The sequence below is a fragment of the Ambystoma mexicanum genome, chromosome 12, assembly GCF_040938575.1.
Source record: "Ambystoma mexicanum isolate Mex_15411 chromosome 12, UKY_AmexF1_1, whole genome shotgun sequence".
Taxonomy (NCBI): domain Eukaryota; kingdom Metazoa; phylum Chordata; class Amphibia; order Caudata; family Ambystomatidae; genus Ambystoma; species Ambystoma mexicanum.
The window spans coordinates 228,948,173-228,975,359 of record NC_090936.1 but is presented as its reverse complement, the minus strand read 5'-3'; the positions used below and the strand labels follow the sequence as shown (position 1 = coordinate 228,975,359).

Here is a 27,187-nt window from a genome sequence, read left to right as displayed (position 1 = left end):
GTGGGTCCATATAAATCAGCTAAAGTGTTGCCATCCTAGGCACACACTGCAACAACTGGAGGAATTCTCTGGAATCCCAGAGGGGGCCGCACCAGATCAATAAAAGCTCCAACCCTAAAGTATTCCACATACCAAAAATATAGTAACCTAATGTCAATATTTCCTGTTATATCTTGTTTTTTAAAAATAATACTTCAAAATGTATTCGGATGTATAAAATGTATATGTTCGCCACACCATTAATAGTGGTGGAAAAATGTCTAGGAATGTGTATTTCCGCTTTGCTTTATCATCCTAGGAGAGATGAAACCATGGACACCGACCAAGGAGGACGACCCGGGGACCGGGAGGAGGGGCCCGGGGTACCGCCCAATATTCCCATCAGGACCGGCAAGGAGAACCGATCGATCCAACTGGATGGAGGAAAAGATGCTGAACTGTGCCATCTACGGAATTGGAAGAAGATGATGCGGACATACCAGCGCATGGATCAAAACATCCTTTGCACCTGACTCCTCCTCGACTCGAAATCAAAGTGCAGTCGGGCGTGGGGGCTTGTTGGGTGTCCTGACCCTCGTTTGGACTATTAAGCTGCAACATTTGGTGCTGTGGGCTTAGAAAATCCAAGATGGCGCAAAAGCCCACAGTTGCGCCAGAATCCGGGAAAACCGCGCAGTTTGTGCACACACCAAAATGGTTGCCTAACCTGCCACCCACCAGTGCAAGCATGATGGGCCAAGAGTGCCATGAGTGAAATGTGTGCCAAAGGAAAAACAGCAGTGCCGGTTGGCTAAAAAGGCGCTTTAAAATCACCTTTGTTTCCCTGAATGCAAGCTCAAAATGCCTATTTCAAACATTGCAGGATATTCAAAAATCTTACTGAACACCAGCAGACATCTGGCAGAATGAAGTTTTGTGTGCATACAAAATCTGGAAAGATGAAGAGCCCAAAACAATGTTTATAACAAAACTGGCTGAGCTGTGGATGTCAGCAGCTTAACTGAAATTGGATTTAAAACCACTAAAATCGAAATGTTTAAATTAAATGAGTGACCTACTTTTGAGTGTCACATAGTTTGCAACTGTTAAATGTCATAGTTTTGAACTTAGAATCAGCATTCTAGCTGCATGTGTAAAAATTGTGAGTTTGATTTGAATGAAGAAAAACTGGGAACAAAAGTGACATTTAGCTGAAGCCTGGCTTAATGAAACTGGATTCTGCCTGACAACTACCCCCGACAGGAGAGGGAATTCAGCAGCTGTGTTCCCAGGCCTGGCTGCATCCTGCTGCCCCTGCCAAAAGGAGATGACACATGTCTGATTGAATTAGGGGAATGGTACCTGCAGACTGCAGGAAATTGAACAAAGCCCTGTTCTGGACTCAGGCAAATGTTATATTGGGGGGGTCGTAAAATGGCTTCCTCTTGGGAGAAACTGGGAGGGGCACTGCATCTGTGAGCAAGCTGAGCTTGGGGGAAGTGGATAAACCAGAAATTCCACCATGTGCTTTGGAAAACCACACCCCTTTGGGGCCAGAGCATAATTTTAAAAAGATGGATAATTCATAGTGCAGACTTGTAAAAATTATATAAATAACATCATCATTCTTGTGATTTTTCTGTGCACCTTTTAAGAGGTGTTAGGACCCTGTGGTATGTTCTTGGGGATAGTAGCGGAAAAAAGGGTTGTTACTCCAAATGTATGCATATTAAAAATCTGACACTTTATCATCTGAAACCCATATCCCTGGTGCACATTTGTGTAAAATCTGGAAAGGTTTAGAGGTCGTTATCTGGATGAAAAGGGGAGAATTCTGTCATAAGTGGACACAACATCTTACAAAGACAGGGATCGGATGGTTTGGTGCAACACAAAATATGTTAACTGGACGTATAATATTAGAAAAATGGTACATAGATAAATATGTATTTGGATCAGAAATAGATTTGTGTGCAATTTGACAAGGGGAGGATCCTCTGACCATAAACCTACCTCATCACTCTGACTCACAACCCAGTTCCCCCAATCAAGGGAGAGAGGAGGAACTGGCCAATGATAAGTTGAGAGGGTTGGGCATGCAGAATTAGCTGGCCCACCCACTTTCTAAACACATAAAAAGAGCCACTGGATGCCAGATAGGACTTTCTTTTTCACTTTCTGAGGAGCATTTTGACTTCAGACTTCACATCCAGAGATCCAGACTTCAAATCCATCAATCTCCAGAGACCAGAAATTAACTCCAGAATTTGTAGCAGAGAGGCCTGAATCCACAAGCTGAATCCTTTTTCAGCAGGCCTCCAAATCATTTGCAAGCTATTCAACAGCCGGGCGAGCTGTTTGAATTTTTGCCAAGAACTTTTGTTAGAACCAGAGACCAGACTGCCGTGCATTGCCGAGAACTTTTGTCAGAACCAGTGATCCAGATTGCTGTGCAGTGCCGCTAGCAGAGCTGACCCAGAAGGTAGAATTATCCGGTGAGCAAAACCGGGCCGAGATCGTCCGTGGCAAGACAACCGCCAGGAGTCCAGTCCAACCGGTTGACCCGATCCGTGACTAAGTCGCATTCCTGCCCAAAATCTAGTGTGAGTACCCAGCTAGCAGTGTGCCAAAACCAATCTCTTAGTTTAAAATAATCTAATCCAAACTATTTTAACCTATTTAAAACTGCCTCCTAGAATCGTGTCATTCTGTCACCTTTAAACCTGAAAACTGTCATCTGTCATTCTGAGCTTTAAAATTTCGAATCCGAAAAACTACCTTTACTAAATCGGCCGTATCTCTAGAACCGTTTGTGATAGAAGCGAGATATAACTATTATTTTGAAGCTGAGATTCAACAGGCTATAACCCGACTTGCTACTCCTCATACTCCCTCCGTAATTGTGCTCGACACACGCAACTAAATTTGCCGCAATTTGGCATTTTGCTTAATTTCAGCCAGGTGTAAAAAGATTTGTCCTTGCTTTCCTTTGCTGAAACTCGTTTGCAACCTGACAATCATTCATAGAGCATTGCTAAAGTGATCCTGAACTAATACAAAGTAGCTTTAACCCACCCTGAACCTCTAGAGGGAATTAAAATGATTTTAGCAGATTTTTCACTTCTTTGCATACCACATCAAAGTATATTGCCTGTGATTATAACTCCTACCTGTTTTCCTCTAAGCTTGCTAGGGGGGAACTGAATTATATTTGTTTGCATTCCTGAGAACTGTGTGCTTTCCTTCCATCTCTTTACCTTGCATAAAGGGGGTAGGGGTGAATTGTCAAAGAAAAGTGATTACATTGTCTTTTGTTGAAGTCATATCAAGTTTATTTTCTGTACTGCATTTTCATTCATCATTGCATTGTCCTTGAAGCCATAAAAGCATTCTCAGCTACTTTATCCTCTCTATATCACTTCCAAGCCATCAAAAAGAGTGTACCACTGTAACATTATCCATTGTTGATCACTATCATCCTCACAAGTGTGCTATCAAATATTAATTTACAATAAAAGTGTGATAGATATATATTGTTTAATTTTCAAATAAACCTTTTAAATTTGCAAAACAAACCTACTTCTTGGCTCAGCTGGGTCAGGGGGATTCTGAGAGAGGGGTGTTATATAAGGGTTGTCATCCAGAGTAAACGAACTGGACATAAAAATACATCAATAAGGGCTTCCATCAGCATCCCAGACTAGGCATTGACTTAACTGTAGTGTTAAATTGAAGTCGCTTACAGGAACAGAAGACTCCCGACTGGGATTCCATCGTTCCACAGCCCAGCCCCAGGACCCAGTTGCCCACCCACTCCTGCCTCTGGGTTTGCCATGTCGGGCACATCTCCATCTGGCACCACTGGCAACCCCCAGCCAGAGAGGCAGAGGGCCACCAGCTTCACTGCCACCGAAGTTGGTGTCCTGTGGAGCATGTCCTGGGGCATTATGATGCCCTCTTCGGAACATCACGCGCCAACAAGGAAAGAAGGGAGAGGATCTGGGACGACATAGTGGTTGCCATCAACGCGGAGGGGGTGGCAACCCGCGACATCAAGCACGTCAAGAAGCGCTGGGAGGACTTCAGGTCCAGGACCCTCCATAAGGCCCGGTGCCTCGCGGAGGGGGGCCGGGCACACCTCAGTACCATCCAGATGAGGGTCCTGGAACGCGTAGGCCCAACGCTCCATGCCCAGATCCTTCGGAGGCAGACCTGTCTGGAGTTGAGCGGTAAGTGGCCAAGCATTGCTGTGTGATACAGGGCATGTTGCAGTGTGCTGGTAGTCTGATGCTTGCCTGTATGTGTGACATAGTCCATGTATGGATGTGTGTGTGCAGGGACATCATGGTCATGCATGTGAGACCAGTTATGTGTGCACCACATGGTTGGTGCATGTGTTTTAATGCAACATGGGGAGCTCTATGTGGAATGCACACATAAAAGCATGGCTGTCTCTGTTCCTGGACATGGAGAGGGGTCAGGAATGGGTGCTGATGTCATGTACATGTATGGTGCACATGTGTGTGTGTGCGTGCCTGAGAAGTGTGTGTCTGACTTTGAAACGCCATGGATGCATGTGACTTTGAAGGCAACATCTTGGTTTACAGGGGCCCTTCTACATGGATGCTGATGTTGATTGCAGGCGCCAGGACTGTTTCTGCATGTGTGTTGTGTGCATTCACCCATGTGTTGTGGAATGACAGGATAGAAGTGACATTTGACAGTGCCACTCATGTGTTATTGCTTCCTGTCTAGGGTATTTTGTACTGTACCCTGATGCTTGTGTTCTATGTCTCCCTCTACGCAGCGTCAAGTGAAGAAGAGGGCAGAGACGGTGCTGTGGAGCCAAGCGGCGGGGGTGCCTCCACTGGGCGGCGACGCAAGGCCCAGCCACCCTCCCACGAATTACCATCATCCGGGAGCGAGGGGGCTGGTGCTGCGTCTGCCACAACGGCTGTGGCGGAAAGGGCCGGGTGAGCCCCCACAGGGGCTTCCAATGGCGGAAGACGGTGTGGAGACATCCAGGTTGGTGGTCTCCACAGAGGAGGAGGAGTCCGCTACTGAGCCGCACATGGGGCCTGGTGGGGGTAGTACCACTGGTGCAAGTGGTGCAGTCCAGGGCCAGGGTCAGGAGGCAGCACAGGTCACTGCGGAGGGGCCTGTGCATGTCGCTTTCCTTGACCCTGTGACTGCACCATCATGCACCAGCAGGGAGGCCCCGTCCCAGGCCCGTCCGCGGGTAGGGGAGAGTGCCATATCACCTGCCTCTCCACTACCTGCGGGTGAGGGGTCCCGCGACCGTATGGGATCCGTCCTGGTGGGTGTCGCGTTGCGCACGCGTGTCATTCGTGATGACGTGCGTTCTTCCTGGGCGGAGAACGCATGCCATCACGAAGAGCAGCGTCGTGACGTGGCACTGCTGGGAGGGGCTCTGGTCGGTGGGTTCCTACATGTGACACGCACTCTGGCGGACCTCTCCTCCTCTGTGGAGGCTATGCGCCGGTCGTTTTCCACATCGTCTTCCGGCCCAGATTCCACCAGGGCCCCCTGTGGACCTGGCCTGACCAACACAGCCAGCTTAGTGGAGATCCCATCCCTGCCACAGTCGGGAGTTGGCGGTCCAGCAGGCGTGGACACCACAACTGGAGACCATGAGATGGAGGATGTGCAGGCACCATCGGACAGGGCACATGGACAGCAGCAGCAGGAGCAGGCTGTAGGTGGGAGCAATGATGCTCGGGGCCATCAACATCGGAGGGGCGGGCATCGGCCGGAGGGCAGGAGGACCCTGGACGGGAAGTGTCTTCCGTGTGGCAGCGGTTGGGCCATGCGATAGATGCGGAGTGGCAGCGGGAGGAAGAGGCACGGCTCACGATGGCCAGGGCGGAGAACTCCATGCGTAGGGCCCTGAGGCGGGCTCAGTGCCTCGAGGCCATTCGCAGGGACCTGGAGTTCCAGATATCATCGTCCCTGCGAACCCTCGGGGCCATGGAAGAGGACCGCCTCCGGGACATCGAGCAGAAGTTCGATGATGCCCTGGCCCAGAACATCAACATGTGAGCCGTTGGACTTGCCCGCTGCCCTTGTAAATAGTTAGTTAGTTAGTATTAGGTTTCCTTTGGTTTTTTCTTTATTTCGGACCGCTTGGACAATGGACCACATTTTTGTATATAGTTTTTTATTAGGTAGTAGTTTTTGGTAGGTTTATTTCTTAAGTTTGGCTCATTGTGTGTGTGTGACGGACATGTGTTCATTTACATACTTGCCATTGGGGTTGTATCATGTAATTTGCATTTCTATGTGGGTGAATGCAATACTTGGGTGGGTCTTTGGCATGTGGAGGCTGGCCATAAGGGCCAGGGATCTAGATTGTGATGACATGTTGGCTGGGGGACATGTGTCGGGGCCTGCTGGCAGGTGCTCCGCACTGCTGGGGGGTGGGGGTGCAAGGGGACATGAGTGGGGGCCTGCTGGCAGGTGCCACGCACTGCTGGGGGTGGGTGTGCAAGGGGACATGAGTGGGGGCCTGCTGGCAGGTTCCCCGCACTGCTGGGGGGGTGGGGGTTTCAGGAGACATGTGTGGGGGCCTGTTGGCATGTGCCCCTCAGTGCTGGGGGTGGGGGTGCAAGGGGACATGAGTGGGGGCCTGCTGGCAGGTGCCCTGCACTGCTGGGGGGTGGGGGTGCAAGGGGACATGAGTGGGGGCCTGCTGGCAGGTGCCCCTCAGTGCTGGGGGGGTGGGGGTGCAAGGGGACATGAGTGGGGGCCTTCTGACAGGTGCCCTGTACTGCTTGGGGGTGGGGGTACAAGGGGACATGAGTGGGGGCCTGCTGGCAGGTGCCCTGCAATGTTTGAGGGGTGGGGGTCCTGGGGGACATGAGTGGGGGCCTGCTGGCAGGTGCCCTGCACTGCTGTGGGGTGGGGGTCCAAGGGGGTAATGCGTTGGTGATCACTAGTGCAAGGTGACATGTGGCTTGGCTGGGGGGGGCATGCCCATGGTGGGTGGGCTGCCTGCGGGACATGACCTGGTGTGCAGGGTAGTCCCCTGTGGTGTGGTCTGCTTGCAGGGGCCGTGGAGGGTGTAGCGGGAACACCTGGGAGGACCCAAACTGCCAATTCACGTGTAGGACTCCCCTGCACCCCCGAAATACACGTACCCCACTCGCACAGGGCCTATCGCGTGTGAAACTTGCCCGCACCCCAGTAATACACGTACCCTGCTGAAATCGCATGTGGAACTTCCCGCGCACCCCAGTAATACACGTACCCTGCTGAAATCGCTGGTGGAACTTCCCGCGCACCCCAGTAATACACGTACCCTGCTGAAATCGCTTGTGGAACTTCGCACGCACCCCTGTAATACACGTACCCTGCTGAAATAGCGTGTAAAACTTCCCCGCACGCCAGAAATACACATACCCTGCTGAAATTGCTTGTGGAACTTCCCGCGCACTCCTGTAATACACGTACCCTGCTGAAATCGCGTGTAAAACTTCCCCGCACCCCCGAAATACACATACCCTGCTGAAATCGCAGGTAGAACTTCCCACGCACCCCTGTAATACACATACCCTGCTGAAATTGCGTGTGAAACTTCCCCGCACCCCAGAAATACACGTACCCTGCTGAAATCGCGTGTGGAACTTCCTGCGCACCCCTGTAATACACGTACCCTGCTGAAATCGTGTGTAAAACTTCCCCGCACCCCAGAAATACACATACCCTGCTGAAATCACATGTGGAACTTCCCGCGCACCCCAGAAATACACGTACCCTGCTGAAATCGCGTGTGGAACTTCCCGCTCACCCCTGTAATACATGTACCCTGCTGAAATCGCGTGTGGAACTTCCCGCGCACCCCTGTAATACACGTACCCTGCTGAAATCGCGTTTAGAACTTCCCCGCACCCCAGAAATACACGTACCCTGCTGAAATCGCGTGTGGAACTTCCCACGCACCCCAGAAATACACCTACCCTGCTGAAATCACGTGTGCAACTTCCCGCGCACCCCTGTAATACACGTATCCTGCTGGAATCGCGTGTAAAACTTCCCCGCACCCCAGAAATACACATACCTTGCTAAAATCGTGTGTGGAACTTCCCGCGCACCCCTGTAATACACGTACCCTGCTGTAATCGCGTGTTAAACTTCCCCGCACCCCAGAAATACACGTACCCTGCTAAAATCGTGTGTGGAACTTCCCGCGCACCCCAGTAATACACGTTCCCCGCTCGGCGTTTGCTGTTTGCCAGCCCTGCATACTGGTCCAGGGTTAGCGCAGCCCTTTGCACTGAATTGGGAATTTTGATTGCTTTTCCTTGCGCGAGGGCGTTCTTGGGGGCGTAACTGGCACTGCTGCAGGGTCGCTGCGCCACTCTGCGCCACGGCTGGTTTTGGAGGCTAAAATCCATGAATACGCTGTGCACGGATATTGATTTTAGCGCACGTGGCTGGCACAGACATTCGCACGCGCACTCTGTGCGCCAGCCGCGTGCGCCACTTGTGTGCGAAATTCTATGAATTACCCTGCTAGTGTGTTCACAAACATAAAATCTAAGGTGGAAGCTTGTTTCCACTTAAGCGTGCATAGGCAATAGGAAAGTCTCCAGGGCAATATCCATTCAACCTAGTCATAATATATTCATCCATTAATCTTACCCATTTAATTCCTCTGCGTCGAGCCGCACAATGAGGAATAACTGGTTCCGAGGAAAGGTTACTGCCTTGATCATGAATAGCATTGTTTCATCCTCCAGCACTTGGTCAACCAAGTTTCCAAATTACATCACCAATCTGCTCACACAAAATCTTAAACAATTTTGGGAATCAGGCCCACAGTACTTTATGTATTCCCATGGAATGTTAAGTATTCTGTTTCGTGGGATTTAGGTTTTTTGCTACATCAATGCATGGAAATGAATGTCTTCAATTTGTGGAGGATTTTTTGTGTTTTCAGTTTTATTTTAATGAAACCGCACCTTTATTTTCCTAAGAAATTGATAGGACATATTCTGGTTGTAAGCAGCTCCATGCTCTCAGTTCATTCAAAAGTATTTAGCTCCCGTTGAAGCAAATGCATCTTTTAGTCAGTCTTTTGTGGTACGTTTGTGAAAACAACCAAAAACACTCCATTTAAAAAAAGGCAAACTTTACAGAAAAGGAAGTCCAATGCCAGCCTAATCTAAAACATTGCGACTTGTTTCTACCATTTCCAGTCATCTAGCAATACTAGTAGCCCCGCCCCGATATCTTTTTCACCAAAGCTGACTTCTCCTACCTTTCTACCCCTCCCACTATAACGCTTGTCATATATTCTGCCATCTTGCGTGTACTATCATTCCTCCACCATCCCACACCTGCATCATCACCCAGATGTTCATATATGCTCACGTCATCAACTCTCTTGCAATACAATAGACCTTATCCACTCAGATTCCTCCATCCAAAATGACCCAAAGCAATAACATATCTCTCATGCTCACTGTCGCCCACAATGCATACACACATATAGGAGAAAGGCAAAGTACATACAAACATGTAAAATTATATGTGCTATTCATTATATAGACCAGGCTTATTCCTACCTCCATACACCTCTTCTATTAGCTAATTCTTCTTGGTTGCATTTATTTATTTTATTTATTACATTTATATAGCGCACCTAAGCCTGCAGCATCTGGGCGCGTGTGGTTAGGGATATGGTTACAGACGGGTACCAAACGGTCTTGGGCGTAAGGAGGTTAGTTACATCCAGTTACTTTAAACTTAGTCATAATCTGGAACATTCTTTCAATTTAGTCTTAGTCTTAGTCTAGTACATAGGAATTGATTGCATCCTGATACAAGCTTAATCAAACGTTGACAGTTGTATAGTGGGGTGGTCTCTGGAACCCTTTGGGCATGATGTTTAATCAGTACTGCATGCACACAATCGGCCTTGCTGTTACTTACACAGCACATGGACTGTCATAATGCTCCCCTTCATGTGCACCGCGACACATGAGCTCTCATAAGCCCATTCCCTTGCACCTCATAGACAGACCATGCCGCCCATAGCCAAGCCTTTTGTAGTGACGTGAGTGTATGAGTGCAGTGAGAGGCATTGTGGGATGTGATGCGGTATGTGGAACTTGGGAGACCTGGAGGTTCCAAGAAAGTCAGTTAGGGACTCGGAGTGAAGGTGGGGCCCAGAGTGGATGCTTGTAACCTTCTCTACCACCTCTAGTCTATTATGATGTAACTAAGAAGAATAAAGCATCCTATTTTCTTTTTACTTAGCTGGGTCAGTCTGGATCCTGCTCCTTGCCTTCCTACCTGGCCCAGACACATCACCTTTCTCAATGAATTATTCAATTTCACTTCTAATGGCTCAATACAAATTTCGAACAATTCCTACTTCGGACGGTTCAGTCTCTCAGGTGACAATAGCAGAACATCGTGAAAGAAGCTTTCCAGCATCTTATATCTTCTGAAAATCCGACATGACTCATTATCTCTCCCACGCAAAGGACGCACACGTGACCTTCTCATCTTTCCCATTCACACTCTTTCCTGCATTCAAACCATGCCACTTGGTAATTACAATGATGCCCACTTCCGCATTACGAATCAAAAAACCTATTCACAAAGATCTACCCAAACTCAGGCCAGTCATGTTCAGATCAGTTAATTACTTCCCCACACACATCCTGCTTGAAATACGCATCCTTATCCTCCACTTCTCCCCAGACACTGAAAAATGGGTGCCTTGCTCCAAGCGTCTTGAGTTAAACCTATGCAAAGTTCTTTTATTTCTGCCTAGTTGGTTTTGCATGCTGCCCAACTTCCATTTTCCTGAAATAGCCCCTCTTCCAATTCACCTGCCTTTCCCCAAAATGCTACCCAAGTGGTGGCATGGGTCACATGACCTATCACATACCCTTTCTGCCCTCTGGCCACACTACAATCTGGCCCATGGGTAGCAGACCCTTGCTCAGAATGTTATGATTTAAACATATTTAAACTTTTTGGGGGCTTTGTATTTTGGATCTCTGAGTTTTCCGCCTTTCCCTTGGTGCAGCCTTTTCCCAATTCCCCTTTAGAACTCTTTACCTGACAGACTTCCTGGTTGTGCTCATCGTCATGTGGCTTTTTTTCAGCAAATTACCCAGATTCCCAGAGTCAGACGTGAAGGGCACTGGCTAAGAGGGGCTCCTGTTTGTCTGTTGACCAACTTGCCCCTTTCTATCACTGTCCTCCTCAAGCCCCTTGGCACTGATGAACTTGCTGACCAAATAAGCGACTTAGTCCTACGTGATCCCCTCCCTCCTGGCCCATGGGGCACTGTGATATTTGCTTTTTGCTCATTTCTACTGTGATGCTTTCGATAAAGTTTCAAGAGAGCAACTGTGGCACATTCTGCAGAGGCGAAAAGCATTGTTTGAACTGGTTGCAATTGTGCGTTCACTATATTTTGCTAACACTGCTAGTGTTAGATATGGGGCAAGGGGTGAACAGACACCGGACTTTGGGGTCAATATAGGAGTAAGGCAAGGTTGTACCCTAGCCCCATTCCTATTAATTAATTACATCCAAGTAATGATTGATGAATTGACGTATGGGTGCCAGGACAGCCCGAGGATGGACACAGATAAATATCCCGCTCTTTTTTACACGGATGATGCGGTTTTCCTAGCTACACCACCCCAGTGCCTGAAGTATGCTTTGACCATCTTCGAAAAACAAATGCTCTGAATTACACCTTTCACTAAATACGGCAAAATGTAAGGTGATGTTTCTAGGCTGCAGCACGCAAAAAGGAGAACATTCAAACTGCGTGCCTGAGGTGATTAATATAGAACAAGTGTCACATTATGACTACCTTTGAGTCCGGTTTGAGGAATCTGGTAACTGGGAACCACAGGTTAGAACATCATTATTATCTCTCAATAAATACTGTAGCAGAATGTCGTCCTCCTTTATGAAACATGGCAGGGGGGCAATTTCCAATGCTGTGGAACTCTTTAAGAAACAAGCAGTCCCAGCAGCCATGTACGGCTCGTAATTGTGGAGACATGCCAACTCCCGCGATTTATGTGCATGTGAAAATACATTTCTTAAGAGATTATAACTCCTACCAGTGTCGGCACCATCAGCCCTGGTCCACATTGAACTAGGTAATAATAGGGTCACAGATCGGACTTTGAATAGACCAGTTATATTCTGGGCCGGGATTTGTAATGGGGAAGGGTTGGAAGTACATAAGAAGGGGTTGTCACATGTAATGAGCCACGTAAGGGGGGAAAGCCTAAAGTGGTTAGTACATGTGAAGGACTGTCCCCTAGAATTAGGCATGTCTCTGAGCTATGTAGTTATCCCCAGGTACCATCGGTATGGCATTTGACTGCCTTAAGAAACAAGGTTAAAAATCAAATGTACGACAAACTTAGAGTCAATTCCACAAAATTGAAGTTTGGTGTGGAATACCTTGATACCACAGTAGAACTGGGGTTCAAGGCTTACCTTGACTCCACTTTTGTGCCCTTCGAGAAATTCTTTATATCCGCTTCAGGCTTGGATCCATTCCAGTAGCTTGCCCAACTAGGAGGTGGCAGGGGTCCCAATCAGAGCTGTGCCCAATGTGTGGCTCTGGATCGGAAATTATGCTGCATTTCCTATTACTATGTAAAAAACACAGAGTGTTTGAGACACATATACCTGCAACGTATTTTGAACAACGCAGGAATTCGCCAAGCAGTGCCAGCTCTACGATTCCTAAGAGAATCCCTCCTCCCCTATGCGGTTTCTGGCACTGCACGTTTTATCCATAGGGCATGGCTGTTGAGAGGCAGGACTATTAAGTATGGCCCTGCAAACATAGATATAGGTGAGTGAGATTTGGTGGCTGCGAGCTCTGCTCTCCCGGACAATCACTGCACCTATATCCTGGCAGGAACATAGTCATACATTGACAAACAATAGCAGGAATTTCTTTTGTGAAGTCCAGTATCTATACTCCCTTGTATGTCATGCCCTGTCTATTCGCCCTTGATGTTGTAAATAGTGTCACTGTATGGATCTCTTTTATCAACTGTGAATATTTTTACATTTGTACTCTTTCTGTAGAACTGTATTTTATAACTTAAAGGTAAAATGCTGAATAAAAGTATGTTTTGAGGATGATGAGGTATGTTCCTTTGTGTACTGCAATGTTTACTCCCTTGTGAAATGCATGTCGCTCTGTATTACTCTCGCTATGGCATCATAGTTAGCCCTTGTTCTTCCCTGGTAGTTGTCTTCCTCCTTAACTGTACCTAGTGATATTATGCCTCTTATCAGCACACATAGACTCTCCACTGCTGTTAGCCTTCAGGCACCGTGACTGTGCCTTAGGACAGTTACTGCTGCTTGTTTTGTCTTGTGAGATTGTATGTAATGCTTACATTTTGTTCACATTTTGTACCTACATCCCACAACCAGCTACACCTTCAGGTATTTGCTTCTGCGTCATAGATTGCACTTTAACTGCATCTCGTGATATTTTCTGCTGTTTATTTTGCAAGTTGGCTTCTATTCTGTACTTTACACTTTGCACATTGTGATTTTTGCTGCTGCTCCATATTTTAGAAGGGAAAAGCAAAATATAATAAAGGCAAATAAAGTGATTCAATGAATAAAAACCCATATGGAAATAAATGTTAAGCCACACCCCCTAGTGACGACATGTTGGCAGACTTTATGGAAATCCAATTCACCATTAGTATAAGAACTAGTTTACCATTTCTTGTTTACAGCAGAATTCGGGTGAAGGTCTTTTCGGCCCATCTGACGAAGCAAACTGGTTAAGTCTTGTAAGAACAATGGACTGCTCACAGAGCAAGGATACCATCACAGTTTGAGGGGTGCTTACGCCCCTCAGTGGGCAGCACATAACCAGAAATCATCATACGGTGCCAGGACCCTGAAGAGAAAATCAAGAAGGAGCGAGATACTAATGAAAGGATGCTTTGTGTTGGTCGAGGGGGGGATGCTTCTGCCTGAAAGCCTAGTGATGTTTTTCATAATGTTCTTAGTTTCCAACTGTTGCCCTACAAAGGGGGCCGTCTCGAAGGTGGGTTAGATTAGTGCAGTAATTTCCAGATAGGCATAGGTTGCTGTGTTTCTCTGTTTGCCATCACCTGAAATTGATGTGTGAGCATTGTTTCTCTAACAACACCTTCGGATATCCGTTTCTGCTTTGTATTTGCACTTTGACTTCTCCTCTGCATCTTTGCTGTTATTTTCGTTGTGGCCAGTGAGGTGTTGCTCCTTGTTGATGCATTGCTCCTTGACTGCACCCTGTAATGCTCTGACCTCTGTGATATTTGGTACCTAAACTGTACCCTTTTAAAATGTTCATTCTCCCACCAAAACCGCCATTTCATCCCACCACACCACCTACCACTCTACACTAAACACAGCAAGCAGGACCACAATAAAGCACAGAGCAATCAAGTAAGAACTGGCGTGGATCACCACACAAACCCACCCTAGATGCAAAGACAAACAACCACCAACACTCCTGCAAGACCCTGACACTTAATTGAACTCTACCATATGTCGTGCAGTTACGCATCTTGGGTGCCAACCTCAGGATATGCCTAGGCCACGTCCCAACAGACTTTGCACCACAAACTCCCAGAAGCTGATCACGTACACAGAGTGAACAGACCTTTTCGATTTACATTGATCACCACACTATCAAAACATTTCTGCACTGCTCCTCCTACTTAAATTGAACTCAACCTTTTCTCCTGCTGGTCCCAAAGCTTCCTATGACAATGGCAGCTGTTGTTGTGCTATATAAAATGCAACAATATAGCACACACAGTCACTGTACACAACCCTTCACGCCACTGTTGACCTCCATATCTCCCCCCCCACTAAGAGATTTAAACACAAGACGGCAATGAAAACAAAAAGAAACTCTGCTGCAAATTCCTTTCCGCCGGGGATGTCACTAACCCCAAAGTATCTTGAACTACTCAACAGCCCGTCAAATGCATGTGCTTTATCGATACAATCAAAATGGCAACCCACATGAGTAAAGGATATTTCAAGGCAGTCTATCATTATATAAATCCATTTCCCATTTCCCATTGACAGACTTAGTATACAAAGCAACCAACATCAATTAATTCTGAAACAGCTAAATTAGCATGTTAGCGACATCACCAACATGACCAGCCCTGCCCATTTCCTTGGTATTCCTCCTTTGTACATCCCCAGGATCAGAGCTACTTCCTATTCTATATTGTTGCGTTCATAGTCCATCCCTCTATGAACTGTGCAGCGCTCCATTGCATCAAAGCTTGGTTTGCGCTATAAACATATACTAGTAGTAGTAATACTACTACTAATAATAATAGTCATCTTTGCTCCTCAAGTATCAATTTATTTCTCCACTATATGGCTTCCCTTCTGTCACTAAAATCAGGACGGATCAACCTTTCTGATGAAACCCAATTTGCACCCAGAGAAGGTATCAAATTGCTGTCACATCGCCCGCATCCCCTCTGCAAAAAGGTGTCCTAATTTAATGACAAGCCTCCATCCACATTCATCTACTCCATGGATAACTATCAATATTTTGCACTCCCTGCACCACAGAAACAGCTTAAATTCCAGCAGTCCATGACACTCCATGAATCAGATACATAGGATAGCCCGGCTTTGATCTTTCGCTTGCTCCTGATCCAGTAGATCATAAGGCCCTATGATCCAGCCTGGGCATCGGCGGCAAACTTCCTTGTTGGTTTAACCTATTTCCATCAGACAAAAAACAATTTGTTCTAAAAGACTTCACTGATAATCAAGGATTGCGTCCAGAAACTGAGAGCAAGCCAGAAGAGTGACAAGGTTGCTTGACACTGGCCGCAGGCTGGAACTATTTGAAAAAAGCCTTCTCATGAACACGAGAGCTATCTAATGAACATTAAGTCGCCGTTTGAATGCTCTCTGTATACGAAAATCAGATTAAACCTTCTCCCATTGGCACCTCAAACAAACCTATTGTATAAAACTGGGTCCGATTGCTGCCCTTTCTGTGAAAGTATATATGGATCCCTGCAACATTTTCTGTTTGTCTGCCCCGGCTACTGGGAGATTTGCTAGCATAATTTGAAACATTGCATTGTGAACCATGGGATAAGACTGTTGGCTGACGCAGTAGCACTGTGCAAGAGCACCTTCTATCAGGACGTGGTATTTGCCACGTCAAATATCTAGCCAGGGCTTGGAGAAGGAGGAGCGCCAAACTATTTTAGCAAGCCTAATAGTCTAATGGGGTTTTAGCCATTTCTAGGCACTTAAGGATCATAACCTTGAACTTAAGGATCATAACTCGAGCCTTGAAACTCTTGTGTATAGGCGCGTTATAAATGCCATATCATATCATATAACCACTAATGTCATATGTTTCAAATCGAATCATGTACTGTATATTCATTATGCATGTACTGATTTCATATTTGCTCTTATGACCTATGCACCAAAATAAAGCATTCTTTCATTGAATTTGTTCCAAAAGACTTCACTGGATTCCCCTTTTACTAAGCTGCCTGTTTCTTTGTGGTATCCCTAACTTATTCTCAACATTGCTCTTGAAAATCATAGTAACCCTACTCGAGGATCCATAATTTCTCCATAGACCTAAATGCCAACGGCGTGTAACTAGCCCTCCTTTGACCGACGATTCCCAGTAATTGAGAAACTGGTCTTTCTCAAGCTAACTCCTACAAAAGCTATACTAATAAAAAAACTGTGTCTCTACTAATCTCTTAACCAAAACTGGCCAAACAACACAGCTTCTCCTCAACACACTCAAAGAAATACATGTTTTGGCATGTTGTTTTGCCGACAGGAGTTTTTTCAAGGTAAACTTTAATGAAATAATTACTTTGAAAAAACTCATCTATATATATAGGGGATAACGGGATAAAAGGGGTAGGGTTAAAAGTATAGAGATGGAGGTTTGAGAGGGACCCCCGAAGTGGGACCCCCCAAAATAAATTAAGTATCATTGAATAAAATTAATTCAAAAAAACTCCTGCCAGCAAACGGACATAGAACCAAATAAATACCTAGAGTTCTACAAAGACAAAAATATATCCTTAAAGTATAACATACAAGTATACCTAACATCTATGTTGCAAAAACCTCTTCTCAAAGAGGTCAAACATGTATTGCCACCAGAGGATCTCTGAACCACTATAAGGCTGCAGTCCTATCCCACAGTGACGATAGCAACTGCCTTCCAACTGAACTCCACCTCATCATCACTTTCAAAAATATCTGACCGACAAATACAAATCTTGCCTTCCCTTCACCAAAGGCCTACATTCCTGTATGAAAACCCACGCCCTTTGCTGCCAACCTCCCTCTTCTCTTGTAAATCACTATGCTGCTCTTGAGCTAGGTTTGCCTATAAGCAATACATTAAAATAAAAATACCATGAGAGTTTAATCACTGCACAGATACAAGGTGCGTTGTTGCCTCTGCTCAAACAAAGAAGTACTGCTGCTTCTGCACTGCTCCAACTGCTGTTTGAACCTCCAGCATCTTCGTTACCAAACAAAACCCTGATCGAACTAACGGTGGTGTTCTTCCCAAACTGCATCCTTTGAGCCCCACACTGAACTAGCTTGCGTGCGCATCCCGTAATCAGCCCATCAGTCATCAAAACTCGACTGCCAAACCGAAATTGGTGTCCTCCAGAATCCACATTGCTTTATAACGTTTCGACCTGCTTCGAAGTCTGCTTGCCAGTTGACCACCATGGCTGCTGCATTTCCAACCGATTCCAACAACTAAACAGCACTGAGAAGCCTGGTGCACAGTTGTCAAATTGCACTGCATAGGTTTTATTGACTGATAACTGCCCCCTGCTCCATTTCGGGCCTTACAGACTAGCCAGGTCACTGTAACCCCGTTTCGCAACTCAAGAACACAGCCTTTTGAACATTGTGGCTTTAATTGCTTTTTTCCATTGTCTCATTGTCCAGATTGCTGCACCTTGCTATCTTGCATGTTATCTGTTCTTTTAACCGGGGTGGGTTTTTGTAGTGTTTCCTAGTTAGTTGTTATTGCATATAGTGTGCTTAATCAAAGTGTAATTTTTTCATAGAACCTTGATTGGACAATCTTTTATTTGGACTGTTATACTTCACTGTTTGGGTTGCTACTGAACCATATTCACATCCCACGTGAGAGTATAGCCATCCCTCAGCCCATGTTATCACAAAAGGTGAAGGAGGTATACCTCTTAACTGTGCCTGTTTTACCTTTAAGAGTGTGTTGGCTCTTGGTTTATAGAAGTTTGAGGGCTGAGTAGGGGCTTTAGCCTCTGCTCATCCTTGTACACCTGCAGGGCAGACGTCAATTTGTCTCACCGCCCTATCTTTAGCCACCCTTTTTCCTCTGCCTTAGACAATTTTTTGTTTGCTTGGACCTTGCCATGTGAGAATGTCTCTGCCATCTATCACTATGTTGGTTGTCTTTCATCTATGCTACCCTTGTGATTAGGTTCATACTCTACAAATATCAAAAAAGGATATAATGAAATATATAACATTGAAGTGATTTGGAATCTGCTAAACTGTTTAAGAATGACTTGTGCCTGCATGTAGTAGAGTGCTGCCCCAATATTCATAAACATACCAAAGCACATGTACAAAAAAGACACAATCCCTTTTCAAACGAAACACCCAAAATGTAAAGAATAAAAATCCAATAAAGAAAAGTAACAAAGATGAGAGAAAGGTGTAAACTACAAGATGCATATCGGACCAATTGCTAACATGAAAACGATGTTCTTAAGGGAATAGGTCTTAAGCAAGCATAAGCATTTCAGTAGAGGATGGCAAAGGCAGAAGTGGAAAAGAGGGTACATCAACATCTCTCTGAGCTTCTGCGGCATCTATCCTGACTTTAGTTATTGACAGACAGAGGTGATCTAAAAGTTATTGGGTAAACTTTGGCCGGCTTTGTGGTTATGATATGATAGGTTGTTTATAACGCGCTTAGTACCCAGAGGTTTCTAAGTGCGAACCAGGGCTCTAACATGTGTTGCTCTGTGTAGTCTTGCTTCCAAGGCAAGCGTGTTGCCCCTGAGCTATCCTCCTGAGGTTGCTCCTCGGATTTCGATGCTTAACACTGCAAGAGAGGATGGTAACTCAAGGAACAAAATAAAAAATTCAACAGATAAGAAATTTAAGGATCAGACAAAGGGAATTCCAGAAATAAAAACAAAGAGTATTAATTATGAACTACTAGCAATAAAGGCAACATAAAAAATAAGCAAAAAGACTCGAGGAATGATAGAAATGTGTTCACTTATCCAGTTGGGTTTTAGGGTGATGATTCTTAAATAAGATTTATTTCAGAGCTCCACAGTCCTTAAGGGTCGCCATCAGGTCAGATTTCCAGGATACCCAAAATGAAGATGCATACAAAGTTACAAATAGGAACAACATATACATATTTAGTGGTTTGCCTTTAAACCAGAAAGTTTTCCAAGACCAATGTCCTGAGTCATGCATCATTAGTCTTTTCTAAGGGTTATTAGTCTGTGGCATTAGATACATTTTCAAGAAAGTGAACTGTTTTGAGTGGGGCGAACTTCACGAGGAATCCCAAGAGCAAAATAGCCAGTTTTCAGTAGAGGCTGGAATCACTGATCTTAGTTTTTTGCGTGGCCATTTTCACCCTGATGTCCTTAGTTTGCAGATGAAGTCTGATGAAGAATGGATGTCCCTCGAATCAGCGCAATGTGTGGACCTGTGTGCACCAGTGACCAGCTGTCGGCAGCTGCCCATCTGAGAAACTACCTATCTGGCATTGGGGACTGGATGCAGGAAAACTGGCTCAAGCTTAATGCCAACAAGACGGAGGTCATGGTTCTTGGCGTCGACCCTTCGGTGTGTTCTCCTTGGACGGCTGCTTTCAGGCCTTCTGCATTAAGCCCACTCCCTGCTCCAGTATCCATTGTTAAAAAGAGGGTATTAATATTGCTGTTTCCCTCTCAGCAGCCCCCCAAGTCAAGGCTAGATGAAGAACCACTTTTTTTAATCTCAAGCTATTTAGGAAGATTATTCCCTTTGTGCCCATTGAACTATGCATGTTGGTGTTTCCCCCTTTGTTGTGGCATCCTAGACTATTGCAATGCCACCCTGCTTGCACATCTGAAAACCCTTCTTCATCGCTTGCAGGTTGTGCAAAATGTAGCTGCCCGTCTGGCCATGGGACTGCCTAAATTTGCATGGACCTCCGGTGTTTTTCCAAAGCTGCATTGATTCACGATTGCCAGTTGTATTAAAATCAAAACTCTTTGTATGTTTCATCTGGCCTTTTACGGTCTTGGGGCCTTTTTTCTGCATCAAAATATTAAGAGCTACTGTCCCTCTCTTACCTTTTGTTCTGGAAATCAGTGTTTGCTGCAGTCCCTTTTTTCTGTAAATCTACTGTGGGTAGTAGAGCCTTCTTCGTGGCTGCTCCTGCTCTGTGGAACTCTCGCCCTCTGTTCCTTCAGATTATGACCAATTGTGCTTTCGAAAAGCCTTGAAAACGTTCTTCTTTAACCACTAATTTGTTGTTGTGTGTCTTTTTGGTTTTCACGCTCTTTTTTGATAGTTGTTGGGCCCTTCTCTTCTTTGTGGCCTCTATAGCGCCAGGACATCTTCAGGTCACAGTTGTGCTTTACATGTTTCTCTTAACATAACTTATCCTGAAGACGCTTAAGGTTGAAGAAACTCATTTTGACAGGTGTAAGGAAGGCATGGTATCAAAAAGTGAAGACAGACACAAGTGATCACAGTTCAAGGGTGTTTATTGAACTTCAATGGGATTGTTGAATGCCTATCTAACCCTAAATCTAAAGATGGGAGCAAGCTACGACCATCAAATAATAAATAACGCAGTCCTAATGAAAGGGCTTATACTAAAAAACCTATTGCCAATCCTTACCTCTAAGACCAAATAGTGTGGGAAAATGATGTATGCAAAAGAAAAGTATTCAAGAAATAATATGTCAGGATATTCAAGCCGTTGGCTTTCCTTCCCCACGTTTTCAGCACGGGACAAGGTTGCACACTTGAGCTTCGCACACACTCTGGCTTCTCTATCACGAGGATGCAGTTCAGAACATAGATATCTGGGCCTTCTGCAACAAAATCTCTTTCCCCAATAAAAGTCTGTTATTTGCAGAGTGCCTGGATTAACAAACAAATGCCAAAGTTCCTTTCTCATCAGGTTTTTCACATTCATAAGTTCTTGGTTTTACTGTTCATCACAGGTTTTCCTCAGTCGGGCTCGGACCCCCTTAAACACAAGTTCACAATAGGGCTCCCTCAGCCTGGTTTGGACCTTGTAACCTCACTTTCCTTGCTTTCCACTCTTTCTCAAAAATCCAAGAAATTCGAATTTGCGATGGATTCTGCTTAGACCGTCGCAGGACCACTTTGATTTACTTTATTCATAAGTTTCACTTTTAAACTTTACTTTCGCTTCTGCCACTTCTTGGCTGGATACCTCAAACAGAGAACTTCGATTGAGTACACACGCAGTGCCGGACCACTCTGTTACTTTGTATCATACCTTCTCTGATTCATATTAAAGTTCAAACATCCATCAGCATTTGAGCTTTACTCATGTCTTTCATCACACACATTAATATTCTTTGCTCTTAATACAATGTTGCTGCTTGCAACCTTGACTTCAACACAGACTGGAATTGTATCGGTCTCCCCAACTCACCGACTGTGTTGATTTCTCTGGTGCTGCTTTGATTGCTGCATTTCTCCCGTCGTTCAGCTGCTGCCTGGAAAACGTTGCTCCTTTGTGTGTTTTGCCTCACTCACAGTGTGCTCTCGTGCTCTGCCTTTCATCATCCGTGTGGAGAAGCTTAATGGAAGTCAGGTGTGAGTTTATCAAAAGTAATTGCTTGACTTTGCCTGACCATAGCAATGGGACATGTCAGGTGCATTGCTCGGGTAAAAGTTTGTTTTCTCCCAGAGCAAGCTGTCTGCGTGAAAGTGTTTGTGTAGAAAAGGGGGGCATGGGTAAAGTTCCCAGGTATCCTACCTGGTAGGATGGGGTGAAGGTGTTGCTGTAACGCTCACCTGGTATCCACGGGGATGCCACCCAATCTGGCTGGACTGCTTCCGACCTTGGACCCACTCCCTTGGACTCTTGTTCGGCTGAGGACCAAGACTGAAACACAGGAGTTTAGGTTTTAGCTTATTGTCTCTTTTAGCCCAGAGCCCACCTCCCTTGTGGACCGAATGACCCCTTAGTGCTCTCCTCACCTTGTTTTTTGGTAGAGTGCGCTCTCCGTCCTGCTGTTCTGTGCATGGGTGCGTTGTGGATGGGCACGTCGCAACCTAGTTGCTTCACTGGTGCGGACCCTTCAGAGTCCAGACCTGCTGCGACTCAGTTCGTAAGGTAAGTCTGCTGTTTTGGCAGCTTGTCCTTTATGTGTAATTGCCCCTATTAATGTCTTTCCTTCTTCTTAGGTGCGGAAGGAGTTCTGGTGATGCCGTGCTGCCAGGGGGCTGTGCACGAGATGGTAAGTGAAAGTGCGGAGCGCGGCGCTATGTGCTTTTCTTGTGCTAACCTGTTTGTTGTCCCTTTCTTGCAGGCCGCCGTGATGTTCCAGACTGTATGTTGCCGAGAAGATGGAGAGCGGTGAGTAAAGTGTTGTTCGAACCGCCTTCTAGCACTTATGCATGTTAATCGGCCTTGTCTTTCTTCTTGCAGGTCGTTGAAAGGCCCGGAATGGACGTGGACCAAAAGCAAGTCAAATTCAAGTAAGTGTGCGCCTTTTGGTTGTTTTTTCTATGTTGAAGAAGATACGTTTACTAATGCTGCTTCTCTGTTCTTCCCAGGTTGCGGCTTCCAAGAGACAGCAGGCTTTCGCTAAGATGCTGGATGTTCGAGATTCTGGAGCGGATGACAGAAGCAGGGCTCGCTAATAGGTAAGCGAATACTAACAGTATTCTTGTTCTTGTACTTGCAAGTATCGGGCCCGAAATGCAGAGGAAGATCCGAGAGACCGCGGTGAGCGTCACGCTGCGACCAGCAGAGTAACGCGAAGCGTGTTCTCCAGCTTTGGCGTGGCTTATATAGCCTGCAGGTATCCCAGGTGCCCCCAGGCCTGACCACACCCTAATTGATATACCGCATGGCTCAGTTCTGGAACTGAGCCATGCGGGTGTACCCATGTTGTGAAAATGCCATTGTGAGTTCCAGTTCTCCAATTTCCCATAAGAGCCTGCCGCCAATGGCACAAGGACTGACTACAAGAGAGTCTTGGGGTACATAATGGGGCCCTTGGGACCATGATAGAAGACTGTGGTGCAGCCCAGGTGGCCTGACTGCCAAGGCCAGGGGCAGGGGTCATGACAGTTGCAGGGGGGCATACCGCATCTCGCCATCAGGTGTCCAACTCCCCGAAGACCCCTCATCCAGGTGATCCTCCCGCACTGGTCGACCCCCAGGATCTGGATCCAAAGGCGATGGCCGTGCCCTGGCCACCTGAGAGAGAGAGATCCCTGTGGACTAGTGGCTGAGACCCCACCTGGTTTCTCACACAGGGCAGCTGCTGCAGGAGGCTGAATGTTGGTGCAAGACGTCAGATCGATGCAGCGATTGCCCCATGTTGCTTCTTTTGTGGGTGGCAAATAGCATCCAAAGGCTTAGTGTCAGGTGTGTCTGAAGAGGCTATGTTGCCCTGACCTAGCTCCACAAAGTGCTATTTATTGCCACTTTTGGCTTTGCATGAGGATATTTAGTATTTTTGTTAGTTATTAGAGATTTGAATTCTCTTATTTTCTTAAATGTTAATAGGACGTATGAGAAGCATTAGTCAGCACAGGAAACATTTACTTCAGGCTCTGCAGATCTCCACAAGGATGGTGTCCACCATTAGCACTTCCCAGTCACCAAAGTAAAGGCTCTGTCAGGAAATTACCAAGTCCCAAATTGCAGTTGCTTAGCATTGAGAAAAAGAGTACAAATTGTCTGCTTTTCTCCCATTCCTGCAACCAAAATATTGAATGGCTGTAAAGGTATGAACGATCCCTAACTACTTGCATTGATTTGGCAACATTGCATTTAATTTATTTTGCCTGTCTGCACCATTACAGAAGGGGGATTACTCATATGCAAATCAGTGTTTGTTCTGCCATTAATAGTAGCAGTCTGGTCCAAATTACTAGGCCCTGTCCACTCTGCATAGAAACACAAGCAATCCTAGATATGTTTCAATCATGTTGGGCCTCATCTATGAGGCGCAGCTTCGTTCCCTATGGCGCAGTGAGCAAGGATGCCATGGCATGGCATACTCTCTCCCACTTAGGGAGACAACTATAACAGGCATGGGCCTGGGCACTCTTCCACAAAATCCCATCTAGCCCATCTGCGCCATTGCAGAAGGTGATCAGCCATATTCAAGTCTCTCTTGGTCTTGCCACCAATGGGAGCAGTTCAGCCTGAACTACTAGCTCACGTCCCCTCTGGCACACAAGCACTCCTATACATCTTTCGGGCTTGCTTGGCCTCACCAGTGAAGTGCAGCTTGGTTCCTTGTGGTCTTCGGACCAGAACCTTGGGATTCACAATGCAGGTCTTCCAGGAGCATTTTGAAAGGTGTTATAAACAGTCCAAAACAAATTGGGAAAACATTTTCACACATTCTCAACTCGAGGGATTGGGCTGCCTGACTGGAAGTGCTTGTCTAGGTTCGCATAGTGCACAGGCCTCAATCCGAAGTTACAATATTCCATATATCCTGGTGACCTTGTTATGGAATAAAGGGAAAAAACAATTTTATCCCAAGGCCTTCTCAATCCTTACAAGTACTCTAAGAAAGGTCTTTGGAAAGGGGGCGAGGCTTTCGTAAAAGGATTCTGACTTGGTGGTCCAAGACTGGGACAAACATGTGGATGTCATTTAATTATTTTAAACGTGTTATCTAAAAATGGTAGTATTGTTGACAGAGGATAAGCTGTTGTTGGAGGTGCACTGGGAAATGAGGTCCTCAATGCTCACATTTTCTATCCAAAGACAGATGCATATCACAGAAGGTAGTTAGTACCCCTTTCAGGCCAAGGTCCCTGTTCCCTGGATTTGCAGTGGAATGTTCTGGGTCCTGCAAACTGAAGTGGATTCCTGTCAAAATGGTGCTGGTCTGAAACCTTCAAGAAGACAACAACCTAGTCCTCCCAGTTAGGAAGAGGGTGGGCCTTTTGGCCTGCACTGAATTTAACCAGTATGAGGACTACACATAAACCTATGCTGGGAACATTGGCTGTACTTGCACATACATGCGCTAGTTTGGTCATACCTCTTAACTGATACCTTTCCCTCTTGTTCCCAAGCGTTCCACAGCCAATGCACAACAATGTACTCGGGGTCATTCAGCTCTTCACTACATGTCTCCTTCATGCCTTAACCCATGCTAGGTACATGTCTGGGGATGCCTGTGGTCTCGTGCAGAAGGGATGTGACTAAACATTTCGGGCTCGACTACCCCTTTTGCCGTGGCACCAAGCCACATTGGCTGATAGTCTTTCCCCTTCTGTAGCAATGCCAGAGGTTAAGATTCATTCTAAACCTTCAAGCCATCACCTCTTTTTTTTTACATTCATGTGACCACCAGCGACCGCTCACCTTGTCTAAATGCACCCGTGAGACCAATTGATTTGCAATATACCACTGTCAAGTGCCTGAGTGGTAAAAACCCAACACCCCGGCATTCCCGTTTCCTTAGACTGGCTGTTTTGCTTTTTTGCTTTCATAATATTGTCTCTTTGTGAATCTCTTAAGCCACATTGATTAGTGCCCATGCACGCTTTCTTTTTACACTCCTCTCCAAGCTGCCTTCTTTCCTCCTCTCTTACATTTTGTGGCACTGATTTATTTTTTATCTTGCCCATTATTTTCTTTCTTGCACTTTTTCTGACACCCTGCCCATTCCTAAATGATTATTTTATCTTTCTAGGTTTTAGCCTGCTGTCTTGCTAGGTCGCTTTTATTTTTCCCCCTTCTGTTTTTTTTTCTTGCGTGTTGATTTTTTTCCACCCGTTATTGTACTATTGTGACGAATACTTCTTCTTGAGTAGGGAAGCAATCATGACAGAAGGCACACATTCATTTCCTGCCCCGCCTCGTTTCCCTTCCTAGTGACCTTTGGGAATTGCTATGTTTTTGTCCATGTTTACAGGAAAAATACGCCAGAAGAACTTCTGTTGTGTGCAAATGTTTGTGCAATTTATTTATTATCATAGAGAGACATCTCACAATCATGCAAGTATTCAAAACAGTGTTCAGGATTATTACATAATTCATTGGCCCTCATTACGACCCTGGCGGAAAGGGGTTTACGCCGGCGTAAACCATGGCGCCCCTTTCCGCCTGAGTACGAGTTCCCGTAGCGCCATGGTGATTTTTACGCCTGCTTTTTGCAGGCGGAAAAATCCATGGCGCTACGGGACTTGTTGTTAATTATGCCACCGTAATTTACGGTGGCGTAATTAACGCCTTCCCCACTCCCATTATACCCTATGGGGCAAAAATGGGAATGGGGAAGGGTAAATGGGGATTGGGGACTTACCGCCCCGCCAAGGTCGGAATGGGGCGGTAAGTCCGCCAACCACCATGGCGGAGTTGGCAGCTTTGCGCCATGGACCATGGTGCAAATTGCACCATGGTTCTCCGCCAGGGTCGTAATGAGGGCCATTGTGTTTTAGCCTGGATTTGTCTTTCAAATGAATTAGGTTAGGTGAATATTTTTTAGTCACATCAGAAAAACGTCATTTATTTGGATAAAAAACGAAATTAAATGATATCCTGACAAATGAACCAATGGCCTATTTATGTATGGCTTGTTGACATTTCTTATTCGTTCATAATTTCGACATGATTTTTTTTTATCACAGTAGTGCGTGATTCTCTGAAAGAAAGATATGTTCTTCTTAAGTTTCACCTAAAAGCAAAAATTAAAAACAGTCAGTGGGTATAGATAAACCTGTGTGTGTGTTTGAGGGGTGGGGTGGGGGTTTGGGACGGTAGCAGAATGTGGGGACTAGGTCCATCTGGCCTTGTGTTTTTTTAGTAGAGTAGCTTTTTACAATTTTACTTCTGGTTGTGTCAGCCATAGGCTTATTTTCTCCAAATTAATGTCACCGCATT

General features: G+C 45.8%; 1 long non-coding RNA gene across 2 annotated transcripts in view; it reads left to right on the top strand.

The window, feature by feature from the left end:
- The window catches only part of LOC138513466 (uncharacterized), a 153,955-nt gene that overhangs the window by 45,519 nt on the left and 81,249 nt on the right, over window positions 1-27,187 (top strand). The window contains exon 3 of one of the 2 annotated variants that reach the window (XR_011281761.1): window positions 13,755-13,985. The exons of the other annotated variant lie outside the window; for it this stretch is intronic. This is a non-coding gene — a long non-coding RNA (uncharacterized lncRNA). Of the gene's footprint in view, window positions 1-13,754; window positions 13,986-27,187 lie in introns of those variants that run through there. 2 annotated transcript variants of the gene reach the window in all.